The following is a 17,925-nucleotide window of genomic DNA, read 5'->3' as shown; positions in this document are numbered from 1 at the left end:
TCCATGCCTCTGTCTGTGCTTGTTAAACACTGTAGGATATCCATTAGGATTCTCTGGCCTGTTGAGATGCTTTGGATCTTAAATCAAGGCCTGCATGAGTAAAAAATATCTGCTTCAGGAGAAGTGCTGGGTGCTGTCCCCTGTCCCCTGCCTGCTCTTTGAGGGCATGTCCCAGGGGGCTGCTGTGCTCTGAGGGAAGCTGAGAAGGAAAATGGACAAAAATCATTTTACACCATCACGATGTGAATGTAAAAGCTATACCGGCCTCGGGGTTCCATATCTTCTCACCACTTGACATTTCCCCTACCACAGTTTTGCCATTATCTTTAAGCTTTTTTCACACAACACACAATCCATCCCTTTACTGGCCTTGTGCTATGTACGATTCTAATTTCAACTGCTGGTAAAACAGGGAAAGTATAAAGGCTGGTTTATGCTTCTATGTGAAATGGACACCATATGTCCGTGAAGCTCTGCAGCCTACACACAAAGCATGATGTTCACCTTCTTAAAAATGGAACTATGTGTTCAAACAATGCAGACTCGAATCCATGTGATTGGTCTGCTGGGCAGTATCTTGTTTCCTGCACTTACAGTATCCATGAAACGTTGCGCATCGAACCGTACATTTCACCTCCTCTCTTTTCTTCTTTGAAATAAATGCCGTTTGATCAATGTCAGCATTCATCAACTCCAACTTAACATAACATGCTCAGAGTCGCCGTAGTTCCCTGTGCACAAACAAAAAAAAGCAGAAGACAAAGCAGGACTTGAAACAGGCAATCTGACCAGCTCATACATCGGCATAGAGTCAATGCAGAAGAATGAGCCAAGCGATAAGCCTGATTTATACTTCTGTGTCAAATCGGCGGCGTAGCTTACGCTGGAGGTCCGCGTAGCTCCCGTACCTATGCAGAGGCCTACGCACCTAGCTGATGAGCACCTCCTCCAAAATGTAACTACCCGTAGAATCGATGCGGACCGCAAGCCCTGATATTGGTCCGCTTGGCAGCATTGTATTTCCTGCATTTACAGCACTTCCATGATCCCCGCTCAACGGCTGCACATCAGCTGTATATTTAATCTCCTCCTCTCTATTCTTCCCTGTAATCATGTCTGTATAATAAACAGCAACATGTATCAGCTGTAGATTAATACAACACGCTCTGAATCGCTGTGGAAAAATAAACAGAGATCGTAGCGGGGCCAGAAGCAGGCGACGGCTATCTGAGGGACCGCACTGTCCTCAAGCGTTTTGGTGGAGATTTCCTGCGCGACACAGACACATCGACGCACAAGTATGTGGTGCTAATGTCAATGTCAGCCCCTGCTGCGTAGGGGAGACACAGAAGTATAAATCAGCTTTAAGAACTCACCACTTTACTTCTAGGTGTGTTGCTGATTCAATTGAACCCAGCTGCTTGGTTTGCTGAGTCTTTGTGCATTCAACTGTGACCTTTGAAGCAATCAAGACCTTTTGCCAGATCTTGTGTCTTCTCATATTCAGTTAAGTCATTGTAAACACACCTCTGCACCCTCAAGCCCATTACAAGGACATTTACATTTTTAACCATTTTGTTCTGTAAATTAAATAAAGGGAAGTGCAGGAAAAGGCAAATATCTATTAAATAGTCTAAATAACAGTGTCAGGTGAAGGTCATGGATAAAAAAGGAGTCCATGTTTCAGACTGTAAAGCACGTAGAGTGTGACAGGAGCACAGAAATGACAAAAACCCTTTTAGGTAAGATGGCGAGGATGAAATAGGGGAAAGGGGGAAAACAGGATTACTGGGTTCCACGGTTTTCCTTGACTTTCCAGGCAAGAATGTGAGGGATTAAACATTTATTTGATCTGTTTCCAGTAGACCATGGAGTTCTAACTCCCACCTGCTGTTTCATTTGAACACCGTAGGGGCAGTAAACATTGAAAAATTGGATCAAGGTAAACCTTGATTGTACAGTTGGTGTTGCTTCCCAAGTCAAACCATGTTTGGAGCTTTATGCATTGATTCAAGTAGGTCTAACATACTCAGTCCCCCAGCAGATTGTGTGATACAGTCGATACATGTAGAATATTGAATTGAGTACAAGGCCACCTCATTTCATTCACATCATTTATCGGTTTAGTTGTGTTTGTGTTGAGGGACAAAATGGAGCTTAACTGAGGAGGAAAAAGGTTCGTGACTAACATGCAACATTGACATCTGGCTTCACACAATACACAAGCAGAAGTCTCCTTGGTGTACAAGAGTTTCCAGTAACAAGACATGAAGCTGCCAGGCACACAATACATGCTACAGACGCACAATGCAGACACGCAGAGCAAGAAAAGGTCACTGTTGCACGCCCTATGTCCAACTGGTGTAACATTAGTTGTTCATTTGTAAACCCTCCTGTTATGTTCGTTTCTTTGGAACAGCAATAATGTTCCTGGGTCAATTTAACGCGGGGCATATTTAATTATCCAAAAGTGCCAATAAACATTTGCTTAATCTCATTATTAACTCTATTACTAACCATTTAAGTCAATATTTAGTGCAATGGTGTTCTTTAATTCTAACAGATCATGGTTTAATGAGGATATCTCACTTGTTTTTAATGAAAAATCAGGATAAAGGGTGTGTGTGTGTGCATGTGTGTATGATTGCGATGAAATATGTCACACAGTTGCAAAGAAACAACTAGTATTTGACACTTCTGATCCCTTTTAGCCTCCACTTTGACTGCAGGGTCAAATTGATCCACAAACAGTATATCTATAAACATGCAGGGAGGGGTTGCAAATACTTGAAATCAACCATTTCCATTGTATATGTTGGTTTCACCTATTAAGCCAAGCAGAAGAAGTTTCATACCGAAATTATACTTTTAACAATTATTTTTGGATTTTGAAACTTTAAAAAGGATCAATTTGACCCGCAACATAACAGGAGGGTAAAACTCATTGTCACATGTCATCTGCAGAATCTGTGATCCCGTGTTTAGCTGTGTTAAATAAATAGTGTTGGTTTTCTGAGTGTTATCTTACCATCAGAACAGAAAGCTAGTCTGAATTTAGATTTTCAACCAACAACCAATAAATGATTCCATTCAGAACACCCCTGGCATCTTCAGATTCTTATTGATTCTTTGTCTTTGTCAGTCTTCAAAGTGCTTTGATGAGGAAGCTAGAAAAGGAACATCCTCTTGGTCACAGCTGAGCTGAGAGCAGCTTGCTTAGTCACCAGTTGGCGAAGCTCGATGCTAAAAGCAGCTGATTAATCAAATGAGAGGGTTTACAATGGCCATTCAGTGTCATCGATAGTGTTCTTCGTAAAGATATATGTGTGGATACACTGAATACCTCTTATATATCAGAATGCACCTATTCAAGTTAGATTGGTTTCAATCAGCGGCACATTGACTGAGTCTCCGTCAGGGTTTCTGTTATTGAACAGTTTGACCTTTGCGTTGACCCTCTCATTATTGTGTTTGTCCCAATTGCCCCATTATTTTTATCTATTTCATCCAAAGGGCAAATTTGGCTCCATCAACACAATCTAACTGGTATAAACAGAGAAAAATCCTCCTCTGGTGCAGTCCATGAATAATTTACCTGTCAAAGGTAAACTAACCCGTTTGTGTTCCTCTTGTTTTGGCTGTTGCTGTGTAGATATCATATCACCACCATTTTTGGCAGAGCTGTGGTGCAGGGTTGCAGAAAGTGCGGTGTGTGTGTGTGTGTGCGTGCTAATCATACCAGTTTCACTGATACAGACAAAATGATGTGCTGTGTGATAGTAGATAAGTGTTGCTTATTAATTGGCAGCACTGTGTGTTTCACTGTTTTGTGTAAATGGACTTTAAAAGGGAGCTTTGTATTTTAAAATACTGAATATCTGAAGGGAACAGGCAGACTTGGATGTTTTCCTCTTTGTGTTGCTTGCCCTTTGATTTTTTGTCCTTTTTCTGTTTCCATTTGTGAAACTGACTTGCTCTGACCTTACAGTTCATTTCGCTCTGCGTGCACTGCTTTGGCTTGGTTGCACTGCACTATTAATGTGTTACTGTGCTCCTGCAACAAACATCACAGAGAGCGAGCCAGACATCTCCTTGTTTTGTCTTAATACATATTGTTTAATGGTTTGAAAGGTTATTTACAGATTTTCATGTCAGAACGGGTTGAAAATGGGAGAAGTTGACATTTTTGAGATGCTTTAATGAGTACACGGTGAAGCTCTCCCACACAGGCAGGCAAATTATGCACTGTACATCATTACATGTAGTGCAGAAAATATTTGTGAGCAAAAGGGGTTTCATTTTTGCCTCTTGTCTGTAAAAGGTTGAGATTTGCATATAAATTGACCATTTTATTTCTCCCACTGCAGCCCCTGCAGCTTTTATTTAATTTGTAGTCGTGTTAATGAGTTCTACTTGCATGGCACGATGTGGGACTACGTATACAGTATATCTGAATGCACATTGTCAGATTGGGTAATGGCCTCCTTTTCTTGATCTTACTACTGTATTCACTGTTTAGTGAAACCTGCAGCTTTTGTATGTTGAAGGATTTTTGTATGTTGAGAATGTAACAACTGAATTTATACGCTCAGAATGAGTAGGATTAAACAATAGATGCAACAGCTCCCAATCCATGTGCATGATGCATTTTATGTACGACTGCAAAAGCTTGGTTAGTGCAGTATGCAAGGACTGTTCAATGGATTATTTTGTCTTAACCACATTACTTCAAGCATTGCAAGATGTATAACCTTGGTGGGTAGTGCCTTATCTGTACTGCATTGTGTGCTAGGGACATTCACATGACTAGTTCAATTCTGCATGTAAAGAACGACAGTAGGGCTGTCACAATATTTCGGAATTGGCGATAACTGTGCAACTAATTGGTTCATATTAGGAGGCAGCAGTTGTTTATTACTCTGGTTGCTGCCCACCATAGAATAGAGGGAAGACTAAGAAGAAGCAGCGGAAGAAGAGGACTCAGGAACCAGCTAGCTAGCCTTTACTGCAGCGTGTGGCTTCTACAGTAGCACATATCATGTCGAAAGGGATAACAGATGAAAGTGAGATACTCCACCTGCACCCAAAATAAATTTCCTGCCAGCTTGGGAGGTTTTCTTTGATTTTATGAAAAAGATTGGGTGCTTGTGGACACCATGTAACGCAATATCACACCCAGAAGAAGAGGGCAGCTTTTCATTCAATAAGAAGATTCTGTCACGGTAACGGTGATGCAGATAAAACCGAACTCTGATTGTTATTACACCAGTCAATGAATCAATCAATCTTTATTTCAATGGTGCCAATTCATTGCAGATGATACCCAAATTCAGGATACTTTACAATAATGACATGTAAGGAAGTCAGCTGCGTTTATTAGTATATTTTGTGAAGTTACGTGGGGCTCCACCTTGATCCAACATGTCCTGAATTTGACAGATAGCATTGTTTATTTTCTGTTTTCCATGAATGTGATTAATATATTGGGAATATTTTTTCAGCAATAATCGGGAGGAAAAATCTGAACAGCCCTAGAAGATGGTTATGTCCATTATCTTTGCAGAAAGTCAGAAATCTGTCACTCTTGTGTGTAGCCAGGGATGTATCATGTCACCAGTTTTCATGAATTCACCAAATCAAAGTGCACAAGCATGGTGGCCTAACAATTTAGTCAACCGTGTGTTTACCAGTTGTTCAAGGTGCTCACCGTGACTCACCTTGACTTATTCATGATTCTTTGACTATATTTGATTGCTTTGTCACAGATCTATGGATGTACATGAATAAGTTGACCTTCATTGGACCTGCATTGTTAGCCACTGTTGTTGTCTCACACCAAGCCAAACTCTGGAGGAAGTCCTGTGGAACTGAAGCATACTCATAAATTTCATAAGGTGCAGCACTTTGTTCCTTGTCATTGATTTAATGTTATTACAAATCCTTCCCTGCTCTTCATCATCCAACGTCAGGTTCAGATATTCTTATAGGCCCATAATCCAGGTCCTCATCCATCTTTCTCCACATACCCTTGTCTCTTACTGCTGTTGAATGTCTAACAAAGGCAATGAAACAACCGGAACAATAAAGAGATTGTCTCTGTTTTTATGTAGCTGATAATTCTTGTGGATTTGGTACCCGTTCTGCAGAGAAGTGACAGGGATGAAATTTAGGATTTGCACATTTGAGAAGTTAAACTCCGTTAATCTGAAAGAGAACAGTGGATTGTTTAGATTGGGTTGGGGACAAGTCATCGGCCCATTGATCTTGGCGTGTGGTAAATGAGGAAAAGATGGAGCAGAGGAACAAACTAATAGAGTGAGGACATCGTTTGTGTTGTCCTTGTTTGTAGGACAGTTAATTTTCTGTTCGGTGTTGGAATGTGGGAGGCTTCTAGAGACTGTGATCAAAGAGAGAGAAAGAAAGAGACTTCCCTCCACAGTTTAATGAGGGGCCACCCTTGATTGATGATCGCAGCGTCTCTGTGATTGATGCACATTCTTACAACCCCCGGGATTGACCGGTCATTTTCTCAATCAGCCGGTGTCACAGCGCCGCCCATAGATTGTAACAAAGACAGGTAGACAAACACAGGCTGGCAATTGGAAGGCTAGCATAAATTAACTCATAGTTAGATGTCACCAGTAGGGTAGAGTGTGTGTGAGTGCCTGTCGGTGTAAATGTCCAACAGATCCGCATGTTACCGTACAGGCTGTGAGGGATAGCGATTGTATGTCAGGGAGAGCCAGTGAATAAAAGAGTGAATGAAGGTCTGGGAGGTCTTTATAATGCAGAGTGCACAGGGCCCAGGTGCAGCTCATACAGCCGGCTAGCCTCCAGATAGGACATCTCTCCCCAAGTAAGGGACATCTAGCAGCCAGGCGGAGGCGTCATGACACGAGCAAAACCATGGCTCTAGAAAGTGGTTTGCACATGTTCAAATTCTTAAGACATTAAACTTACTGAAACTACAAATTAACCAACAACAAGTAGTCTTCAGATTTTGAAATTACTTTCACTTCAGTGACAATAAAATCTCGAGCTGCCACCGCAGCCTTATTACTGGAAAATATGTGCAACGGTTGTAAAATTCATTCAGCAGCGTGCAGTTTCTATGCAGATGTGTAGCACTTTCTAGTACCGTCTATTATCGCCACCCTGCCAGCTACCTATACAATACTTGAGCAGAGCCTACAGTGTTGCAGATAATTGTGAGGTAAGGACGGTGAATCAGAGAGTGAATGAAGGTCTGGGAGGTCTTTATAATGCAGAGTGCACAGGCTCTCAGGTGCAACTCAAACAGCCAGTTAGCCTCCAGACAGGACATCCTTTTCCTGCAAGACAACACAGTTCAGAGTTAATTTTCTGCAAGACCGGGACATCCAGGGACATCATTTCCTGCAAGACCGGGACATCCAGAGACATCATTTCCTGCAAGACCGGGACATCCAGAGACATAATTTCCTGCAAGACAGAGACATCCAGTGACATCATTTTCTGCAAGACAGGGACATCCGGTGGCCAGGTGAATGGGTCATCACACAAGCAACGTCATCACTCTAGAAAGCCGTTAGTTTGCCTCATGCACAAGTTTAAATTCTTAGGAGATTAAACTTACTGAAACTACAAACATACTTCTTATTCCAACAACAGCAAGACTTCGGATTTGGACTTCCACTGCATTCAGCAACATGCAGTTTCTAAGCAGATCTGTAGCTATTTCTAGTGCCACCTATTATTTCCACCCTGCCAGCTACCTATAAGCTACTTAAGCACAGCCTACAGTGGCGCCTATATTTGTGAGTTAAGGACGGACCCCAATGCCTACGACCAATTTACAAAGGCTCATGGCCACATCCCACTGCTGGTCACTTAATAGTACACCACTGTTTCCTTTAAATGCATGATTATGACCTAATGAGGGATGAAAGTATTACAAAAAGTTTGGCAACCCCTGCTTTAGGGGACACAAAAGGCTTTAAACATGAGTCTGACACACTTATTTGTTACGGTAAATGGTGCCAAGATGCATGAACGATTATATAGACTATACCATGTCAAACATACACTGTACAGTCTCTGGCTCTGTGATTTAATATTAATGACCCAGCCTTAGAAATCATTGTTTAAGCCCAAACCAAGATCGTTCCCTAATCTAACAAAGTATCTAACAGAGCTGCATAATTGTATTCCTCAGTGGAACAATCACAGTCCAGTTAGCTTCAGGCAACACAACTAATTGCTTAGCTTTGGAAGGGATCATAGTTTAGGATAAAATGATACATCAGTGCTGTATCTTTCTGTGATATTTCACATGGGACAAAACGGTCACCAAGAAGAAAGAGAAACAGTTTCCAGTGCCTTCCAACATGTGCACTACTATGTTAGAAGTGCATGCGTAACAATATATATATTTTTACAGAGTTGTGTCTAATCAGGGGGCACAGCAGACAGCCCCATCCAGCAGGGACAGAACTGATTTTGTCATCAATCCTCCCATGAAACACTGGACAAGGTGACTAATGGAAGAGAACTCAATGTGACCTGCAAACCTTTGATCCAAGTCTGTGGAAGCTGTAATCAAAGGACAAATGAGGCTGTGCTCTCCCACACTGGACACTTCTATCAAATTCTCTGACCTCATTCCACCTCCATTAAAAAAAAGGAAACAAAAAAAGAGGGAAAGTGTTGTTTGTGCATGCATGACGCATCTTCTTGTTTCCTCTGGTCACACTAAAAGCAGCAGCGTAATAGAATGAGTTGTTCCTGTTCCTGCTCTTGGAAGGCCCTTCAATACAATTATGCAGCATACAATGTTTGTATAATGAGCAATCCATAATTTACTCACATAACCTTGAATGACAGTGGATGCCTCTGAGATACAAAATGGGGCAAACCACAAACTGCACTTGGCAAGACTTTTCTGTTTGTCCCAATCAGTTATTTTTTTAGTACTGGTGTCCTGATCTTCTCTCTTCACTAAATGAAAACAACAGCTGTTCTGTGATCAAATTTAACGGCAGTGATTTCCTCCTTGCTTTTTATACTAATCATGGAGCACTCGGGATCAGGAGCCGGTCAAACACGAAGGGACAAGATGAAAAGTAATATATTTCAAGTGGGCTTCACAGTGGTGCAGTAGTTAGCTCTGAAGCCTCACGTCAAGAAGGTCCCTGGTTTAAAAGCTCAGTAAGAAAGAAGCCTTTCTGTGTGTTATCCTGTTCTCCATGTGGGCTTTCTCCAGCTGCTCTGGTTTCCTTTCACAGTCTGAGGTTTGGTTAATTGGTGGCTCTAGATTCCCCTGGGCATGGATGTAAATGTGAATGGTTTTCTGTTTGTCAGCCCTGTTAGTGATTGGCGACCTGTCCTGGGTGTACCTCAGCATCTCGCCCCATGAGCCAGAAGATCGACTCTTCTCTTCAGACAGCTCCCAACAGGATGATAATTAATGGATACTAGTTTTGGATGTTGGGAGAATGGACAAGGTCACTTTGATTTACCAGTTCCAGAGCTTTGAGTATGGAAAAATGTTTACTATTGTATGTGTTAAATTCAGAAGAGATACCTACACACCTTTCTCTCTGCTTTTATCAATCAGTGGCCATGAAGAGCTTGAAGAAGCTGCAGTGATGCCACAGCATTGATATTTGAGTATTAAGACAGTATAATAAGACAAGTAGATGCAGGCACAAGACTTCTCAAATGTGTTGCTTTGTTTGTGAGCATCAGTTCTTCATTGTGTTGTACAGTAAAAATAGAAACTCGGACTGAGGTTTGTTTTAAGCGCTCATTTCAATTAGGAGACCGTGTATAGTGAGCATGCTCTTCACTCACCTTAGTGAGACAAAGCCACTCTGATACGTGGCAGAGTGCTGCTCAACCTGTCAGAATCAAGCTTGGGCCGGTTACCAGTTTCTAGGTATGCCATGGTTTGAAAAAATCCCTTTTTCAAAACCACTAATATTGTCTGACATACTGTTCCTGCAGTATGAGCTGAGTCTTGATATTAATTTGTCTTCCTTGTTGTTTAGCATGCTAACATAAAATAACAATTTGCCACAGTGTCAACAGGCAGAGGTGGGATGTGCCTGAATTATATGTTAATGTTATGAAGTTTTGACGAATCAGAATCAAGCCTTTAACACAGCCGGGTAATGAGAAAGAAAGCTGGGTACTAAGACGCATACATTTTTGCAGCATGAGCTGCCCCATGTATGTAAGTTATACACAACCCTATCATATTTTATGTCAATGTATTAAAATGTGAAATTAAAAAAACACAAGTGTTACCACAAACTATTTAAAAAAAATCCCTCTAGCATAGGCCACATAGAAGATTTATAACGTTCAACAGACCGGTGACCTGTCCTGGGATCGCCCCAGATGGGATAAGTGATATGGCTGGATAGATGGATGGAACATTTAGCACAACACTATTACTGCATGTAAATCATTAAGCAGACTTTAGGTGTCTTATTAACGGTGTCTTTTTGTTTGCTTATCATTTCATTAACGTATATTTGCTTATCTTAATGTGTTTTTTATTGTGAGGACATCAAATGAAACAACCTAAAATGATCAAACTGCCTTGATTAACATAATAATGAATTAATGTGAAATTATTTGATGACAGGTCAGTCAAGCTCCATTTATGACTCACTCAGATTGAATCTGTCTTTTCATCCTGACTGACAACCGTGAGCGAGCGTGGTTTTATAAATATCTATTTTGGATGCATTAGGCCCCAGTTGTAGCCATTTAGCTGCAGGCTATCTCCCTGTGTTGCTGAGAGAGTGGAACTATTAAGCAATTAGTTGTAGTTGAGAGAGTTGGTTTTTTTGTTGAGGACCTGATGTTGCTCCAGTGATAATTACCCCTGAGAATGAGAAGCATTTTCAGAGCTTCAAAGTACCCAGGGTAAAATGATAATCAAAGTGTGTTATCTTTGCAAACAGCTATTAAAGCAGCGACACTGGTGGTCTTTTAACTGAGATGGATCTGAAAAATCCTTGAAACTTTCTGGAGACAAACAAATTATTGTTGTGAAGATTTTTGCAAATGAAAAGATGAATGTGTTTGAATTTCTTTCAACAAAAAATAGCAAACAAATGTTGACTCAGAACCTCTCTTTTTTCGTAACAGCACTTAACACACACAGAAGAACCTTGGAATCAATACCAAGGTCCCTCATTTGAATTGATGGGCTCAGTTTTCAATCACAAACAACTATTTCAAGAATTAGCACACTCGTTTTCATCAACATTAGTTTTGTTTTCATAGAAATATGGATATATTTTTGAATTAAAGGCAGCTGAATACAAGTAGCATACATAAATTCTGCAGTAAATTACTTTTATCCATCAACTATTTCACTTAAAATCAAGATACTGACATGCTCTTTGCAAGAAAACCCAAAGTTCTCTTAAGTCACCAAACTGAACTCATATAACTCATTTTTTTCCACATTTAAGGGAGCTAAAAAGTTGTTTAATCCACTCAACAAGGCTAAAACATGGTGACAGACAAGGGCAGGTGATCTGCAACTAACCCAAAAAGCACAATTTGGAGAAACGTGCTGCAAATGCTCAAACGATGCAAATTTATAAACACATGTTCGAGACATTTCAGTGACAGGAATGCACAGGCCCTGGGGCACTTACATTGAAAAGTCTGGATATGCAGCATTTATATGTTAGAGTTGTTGTTGCTTTTATGTTATTTGTGGCTTTGCATCATTCATATATTTACAGAGGCAGTTGTTTTGGCTTTTTGCAGCACATTATTATTATTATTTACGTTGTGCACTGAAAGTTGTATTGGTCTTCTGAAGCATTTGCAGCATGTTTCTTCCAATGAAGATCATTTGAGCTGCTGCAGATCGTCTACCCTTGTCGCCACCGTATTCAAACCCAAGGTCCTGCAGCAGACGCTATCAAACTGTGTAGCACATATTTGACTGAAGGAACTGAATGTTCTTCCATCCATTTTTTGCCTGCGTCTTAGGATCAAAACTTGTGAAGAACCTTGATGTTAAAAAAGTAATATTACATTTTAAGTAAAAGTATTCAGGAGCAAGACACTTTGATAAATAAAACTGATGTGAATCCCTCTCCCTTTGTTGCACATACCGTGTGTTGTCCTTTTGGTAATCGGGTATCAAACTCAAATCATTACACTTGTGACAGCACCACAGCCCTTTATCAGCATAAGAATGAGACAGAAGAAAGGAAAGTGTCAGAGTTGTAGCAAGAACCATAACACAGGCACTTCTTCATGTTTGTTAACAATACAACTTTTTCAGATTGTGTGTTAAGAACAGCAACAGTCAGGTCTGGAAGCATTCTGCTTTCACGTTGACAGGCTGTCTCTGTCTTCTGAATGTGATATCTCAGTGAAACCTGGAGGGAGTTTTTTAAATGTGGCACAAATGTCAACGTGGACTCAGTGATGATTTAAGTGGATTTTGATAGTTGAAGGTCAAAGGTCAATGTAACTATAACCTTGTTTCTGGCTTTAAAAAATCACATTAATAGGATCAAAGGAGACCAGTTCTTTCAGTTTCAGGTCTTTTTGTAATCCGTTTCAGGTAGGGATGTACATTTCAAGTATTTTTGGTGATCGATCTTTGGAAATGTTAACGATCAATAATTGATTAATCATAAAAAAAAACAAAAAAAAAAAACGTTTTCTGTCAAAAAAAATGCCAAATGCGTTTTTTCCCCTAAATCAAATTTTCCTTCAGGACACAATGTATAAAGCTGACAGTACTGAATAGCTTAGGATTGTATTGAGGCGTTCAAAAATGTTAAACAAACTGAATATCAACATGTTCAAACATGCTTTAAACATAAAACACCTCCCTGATAGCTGAACGAAATACGAGCCCACATGATGTTTGCTCCACGTGAAAATAGAAACGAAAAAACGTGTTCGAGTAAGTAATTAACAATCAATTAATCGATAATCGATTAATTGTTGACATCCCTAGTTTCAGGTAAAGGGAGCTGAAACTTCAGGCTTTTCCCTCGGTTCAGTTCTGACCTTTGGAACAAACAGTAGAAAATGACCTGGTACCAAAGACTGTAAGTTCCTGCACTCTTGTGTTGCAGGTTACAAGCTATAAAGTTACAACAGACTCATAAACAAGAATATGCCAGTGTTTTAATCTTCATGTGGACAAGGCGGATCATCCACAAACACATTCATAAAACAAACAGTGATGAGTGAGGGCTTTAATAGTTAGATTTTCATTCTGTAGGAAACACTGATTGATAAAAACAGGAGCTGGGATTCTTCTCAGATCAGCACTCTGGACAGCTCCCAAATCCTTGCATGCAATTTTTACATCATTCTGATCATAATTTGCATCACATTTATCATATTATTAACACGATGGGGGTCAGGGGAGCGCCAAGACATACAAGCTGGATCGTTGAGCTCCCTAAAAAGAATGACAAATGTAACACAACTGACAGTTTTTTCTCTGTTTATTTAAATGTGAAGGATGATAAAGGCGGCTTTTGCAAACTGTCATTGGTTTCATTTTAATGTTTCTTGGTAGGAACACAGAACTGGGAAAGTGTTATCTCTCAGTGGTGCAGATTGAAAAGAGATATCTAAGCAAAATGTGACAGAAGCAGACGGAGCTTAAAACAGTCTCCGAAGCGTTTGGCCTTGCACAATTGAAATAAGCACAAAGATGTCTCATGTCAGAGCGGTTTCTGTCAAAGAAGGACCTTTGGGTCCCGGATTTCTTGGTTCAATGGTGCTGCTGACTGTGTGGGCTGTGTTGGTGTCATAGTCATGGGCACAGACTGTGGAGGCAAATGAGATTCATTCAAATCAGTTGCACAGAAGTTTTTCTGCTAATATTGTTACAATGGAGGTTGAAAGAGTTTTTGCCACATAGAGAAAGAACAGCAGCACAGTGCATGGGCAGAGCAGGGTGAATCTGGGTTGGCTGTTTTGCATTCTGTGCTGCTTTTAGGTTGACATAAGTGACTGTAAATGGAAAACATGTGATGATGATGATGATGATGATGAGTGTGTGTGTGTGTGTGTGTGTGTGTGTGTGTGTGTGTGTGTGTGTGTGTGTGTGTGTGTGTGTGTGTGTGTGTGTGTGTGTGTGTGTGTGTGTGTGTGTGTGTGTGTGTGTGTGTGTGTGTGTGTGTGTGTGTGTGTGTGTGTGTGTGTGTGTGTGTGTGTGTGTGTGGAAGCGCATGAACTTCTGTTGTGTGTCTGTATCCATCACTTTAACATATTCATGCCTTGAGCCATGCACAGTGTCCTCACATGACTCCACAATGATAGCATATTAAGCAGATGAAAGTATGTCCAAAGGTGAGGATTGCTTTACAAACATGAATGCAGCTCTGACGTTGAAGATGTTTTGTAACGGACACAGACAGAGCTGACATACACATAACAAACAGCACGACAGGAAAGTTATTTTTAAGTCATTACACTTTTTAGAAAGCAGAAATTATGGAGAAACATTTGGAGCGTTCCCTCGTGGCCTCATTTGTTTCTTACAAAATGTGCCTTTGTGTCTTCTCGACAATGCAGGAATAAAGCAGAAACTTCTGCTGATAATGGATTCCATTTTAAAATGATGCTGCTTACAAAACGCATTGCCTCAAAGATTGTTTTCGGCGGTGCATTGTAAATATGCATTGTGCCCCCTTTCTCTTTTGAAGCTGTGTCATTTTGTGCAAAAGCAGAAAAGTGCCCGTAGCAACAAAGCCAACATGTGTGTGTTTGTGTGTGTGCGCGTGTGTGTGTGTGTGAGAGGATCACACAACAGTGGCTTTGTTGCATTATGTTATTGATAGGCTATTCTGTCTGTTCCAGTGATTATGAGATTGAGCAGTGTAGCTATCAGGCTGGAATCCTCATTAATTCACTTCGCAGATCCGCTGTGCTGTTCTGTTGGGAATGTTTTGACAGGAAACAAATCTCGGTGGTGAAGACAAAGGCTGTGAGAAATCGATTCTGGGAATGACAGACTTAATCAAGAGATTATTTTTAGAAATAACAAATGATTCTTCTTCCTTCAATCAATTGCACTGAGGCACAGTAAACATCCAGGCAACACTTCAGTGCAATGTACAGTTAATTAAATCGTCATGTTTACATTTGAAATGTTCCAGACAATAGTTCTGCTTTGTGTTTTTATCATTACATGTAGACATAACTATTGGCACATGTACATAGTCTGGGACTACACTGCAGTCATTAATAAAAGCATCTCATTTCAAAGATATTGAGATTACGAGTCTTCCAATGAGAGGCACAGCTTCCCAAGCCCGCCTCTTTTCTTCACAATCGCTCAACAGCAGCAAAATCTCTCCCGCTGAAGATTGGCCTCAGAAACAGATGGGTGACGTCACTGATACTACGTCCATTATTTCTACAGTCCATGGTTGTAACCTACAGTCTAAGTGACAACTGAAAGTCCTGTTTTGATCACACATCACAGATTGTTGGCTGTTTTGTAGTTGAGAATAAATGCATGGGTCATTTTGCTGTATCTAATGACCTGATATTGGGTCTGGAGTCTGTACATGGTGTTTTATTTTGAATGGATGCTCTATGCCGTTCCCGTGTCTGACTTCTTGTCCAGGTCAAAGTGTTCTGTCCAGACTGATGTTTGCTGGACGCAAGCTCCATCATACTTGCTGTGTATCTTCAGCATATTTGAGCAGAGAGATGTTTCTAGGATGGATGTGAGACATGCCGTGGGGCTCTCTGTGGAAACACTAGAGTGGGCACAGATCAGCTCTGAGCTCACTGAACGCAGTGCACACACTCGCTGTTGAATCAAGCGATAACGGTATTGTTAGCCATTTAAATGATTCAACCAATGGGTCCAAGATGTTCTTTGTTAACGTTCTGATTTAGGATGGATGAGTCGCAGCTGTTTTTGAGTTTTTTAGACACGCAATGATCACACAGTTGCAGAATTAATAAGTGTGTGTCTCTATCAAGGCGCAGTGTGTATTACGCCCAAAGCTCTGCTCTGTAATTACTTTGAGAATTTGAAACTCAAGACACTAAACAAGTGAAACAGTACTCCTGAAAGTAACTCCTCCATGTAAATCCTCTGGTAATTGGGACTCAAACTACAGTAATGCTGACTCAGCTCAGACTAAGAGAATAGGGACTCAACTCAGACTTGTGGGCTGGTGACTCGACTAATGAAACTCCTTCAAACAATGTTTCCCTTGTACTGCACCCATGCAAAACCACTTCCTATGCAGTGCATATATTGAACAAATGCAACAGCAACTTGAGTTCCTGAAGAAGTATAACTTGTAACCTTGGTTTGCCTTTGTCTGGGATTCTGCTATACTCTCCCCGCTCTCTGTCTGACAGGCAGCGTATAGCGGATGCATTTTAGCATCTTTCTTCAGTCATCTGTGAGGTGTTTGTCTGGTGGACACTGACTTTTATGCTTGAGGGTCTGTCAGAGCACTTCTGACTTGTGGAGGAGGAGAAGAGGGATGTTTGAAGGTAAACAAATATACACTTGTGTTTTGCAGCCTGACAAGGTAGTGCAGAAGTCTGAGACAGAATCAGTACAAGAACAGTTCACAACATTATACAGAAACTTCAGCAATTAAACGAAACAACTGAGAGTTTATTCAGAGGATGCCTTCTGTAAAGACTTTACGGTGCTCTGTTTTTTCACAGGTTTCCTTTGTAATGGAATAATCATCAATCATGCTTGAAACTTCTTATGCATATGTTTATAGTCTACCATGTGTTCACACTGGAAATTTGACAAAGTAAAGCAGATCAATTTATTTAGACTAGAAAGCATCTTTTAAACACAGCTTACAAAATATTTCAGATCAAACGACAGAACACAGACAGAGCATAACACAGCTTCAAACAAAAGACATTACAGAAGCATACAATGGTACAAGAATCAAATGAAAGACATACACACACACGCATTAAAAGCATACACCAAACTATAGCAACACCAAAACCAGGCTTGACATCAAAGGTAAAAACAGAGTTCATGGATTGTTCTTCGAAATAGTCGATGCTTTTAACTGATTTAATAAGAGGAGACGATTGTTTCAAAAATGAAAGAAGCAGTCGTCTGGTTCTTTTTTCTCACTGTCATAACCAGGTTTTGATTTGATGATGTAACAAGCCTCTTATTGGTGTAAAGGTTGAGTAATTAAACAAAGATGAAAGTGTAGCCACTGACTGCCTTTAAAGTGATAAACAACCCTAAAATCAATCCTGAACTTTAAACGCAATTTGGGATACTCAGAAAATAATTGTATGAGTGGTTGATAATCAAATGTATCATATAATAACACTTCTTTCCTAAGACCGTTTATAGCATCAGCTCTCTCTTTGAGCTACACAAGAGGCCCTTACTAATAATGTAGTCCAGACTGGTTCCAGATAGTATTTATAAAATTCAATTATCACCTCTCTGACGAGTCGACAAAAACTGAAAGTGTTGATGCTTTGTAAATGTATAACTCGAGGTGGAGCATGAATTAAATAGTGTGAGGTTGCACAGGTGGTAGGAACGTTATAGCTTCTCTGTGTCTATGTGTACTTCAGTTCTTCACATCATACCATGTATTGCCATGGTGCTTGCAAATGCTGTCTGCCATTTTGCATCAAAGCAATATGGAAAAAGAGGCCCTAAAGTTGGAGAATCATCTCTTGGCTCTGCTCTCACTGCGTGTGAGTGTGCAGCTGGCTAACCAAAGTTTCTAACATGCCAGAAATTCAAACATTCAGGCAGCTGATCGGGCTTCGAATGGCCCCTGTGACCCCCCTCAATTCACAAAGAGGTTTAGTGTGCATTGTTGCTGGACCTTGACCCTTAGCTGCTAAACAAATATGCAGGCTCCTCTCCTGTTTAAATCTTGACCTCTTAAATGTACTGCACTGACC

General features: G+C 40.5%; 1 protein-coding gene across 3 annotated transcripts in view; it reads left to right on the top strand.

Moving 5' to 3' along the window:
• Window positions 1-17,925, top strand: part of LOC117806657 (leucine-rich repeat and fibronectin type-III domain-containing protein 2) — a 265,838-nt gene that overhangs the window by 65,124 nt on the left and 182,789 nt on the right. The gene's annotated exons all lie outside the window — the stretch shown is intronic.

This window comes from Notolabrus celidotus, chromosome 22 (assembly GCF_009762535.1).
Source record: "Notolabrus celidotus isolate fNotCel1 chromosome 22, fNotCel1.pri, whole genome shotgun sequence".
Classification (NCBI taxonomy): domain Eukaryota; kingdom Metazoa; phylum Chordata; class Actinopteri; order Labriformes; family Labridae; genus Notolabrus; species Notolabrus celidotus.
The sequence above is the reverse complement of the archived record's forward strand: the minus strand, read 5'-3'. Positions and strand labels throughout refer to the sequence as shown.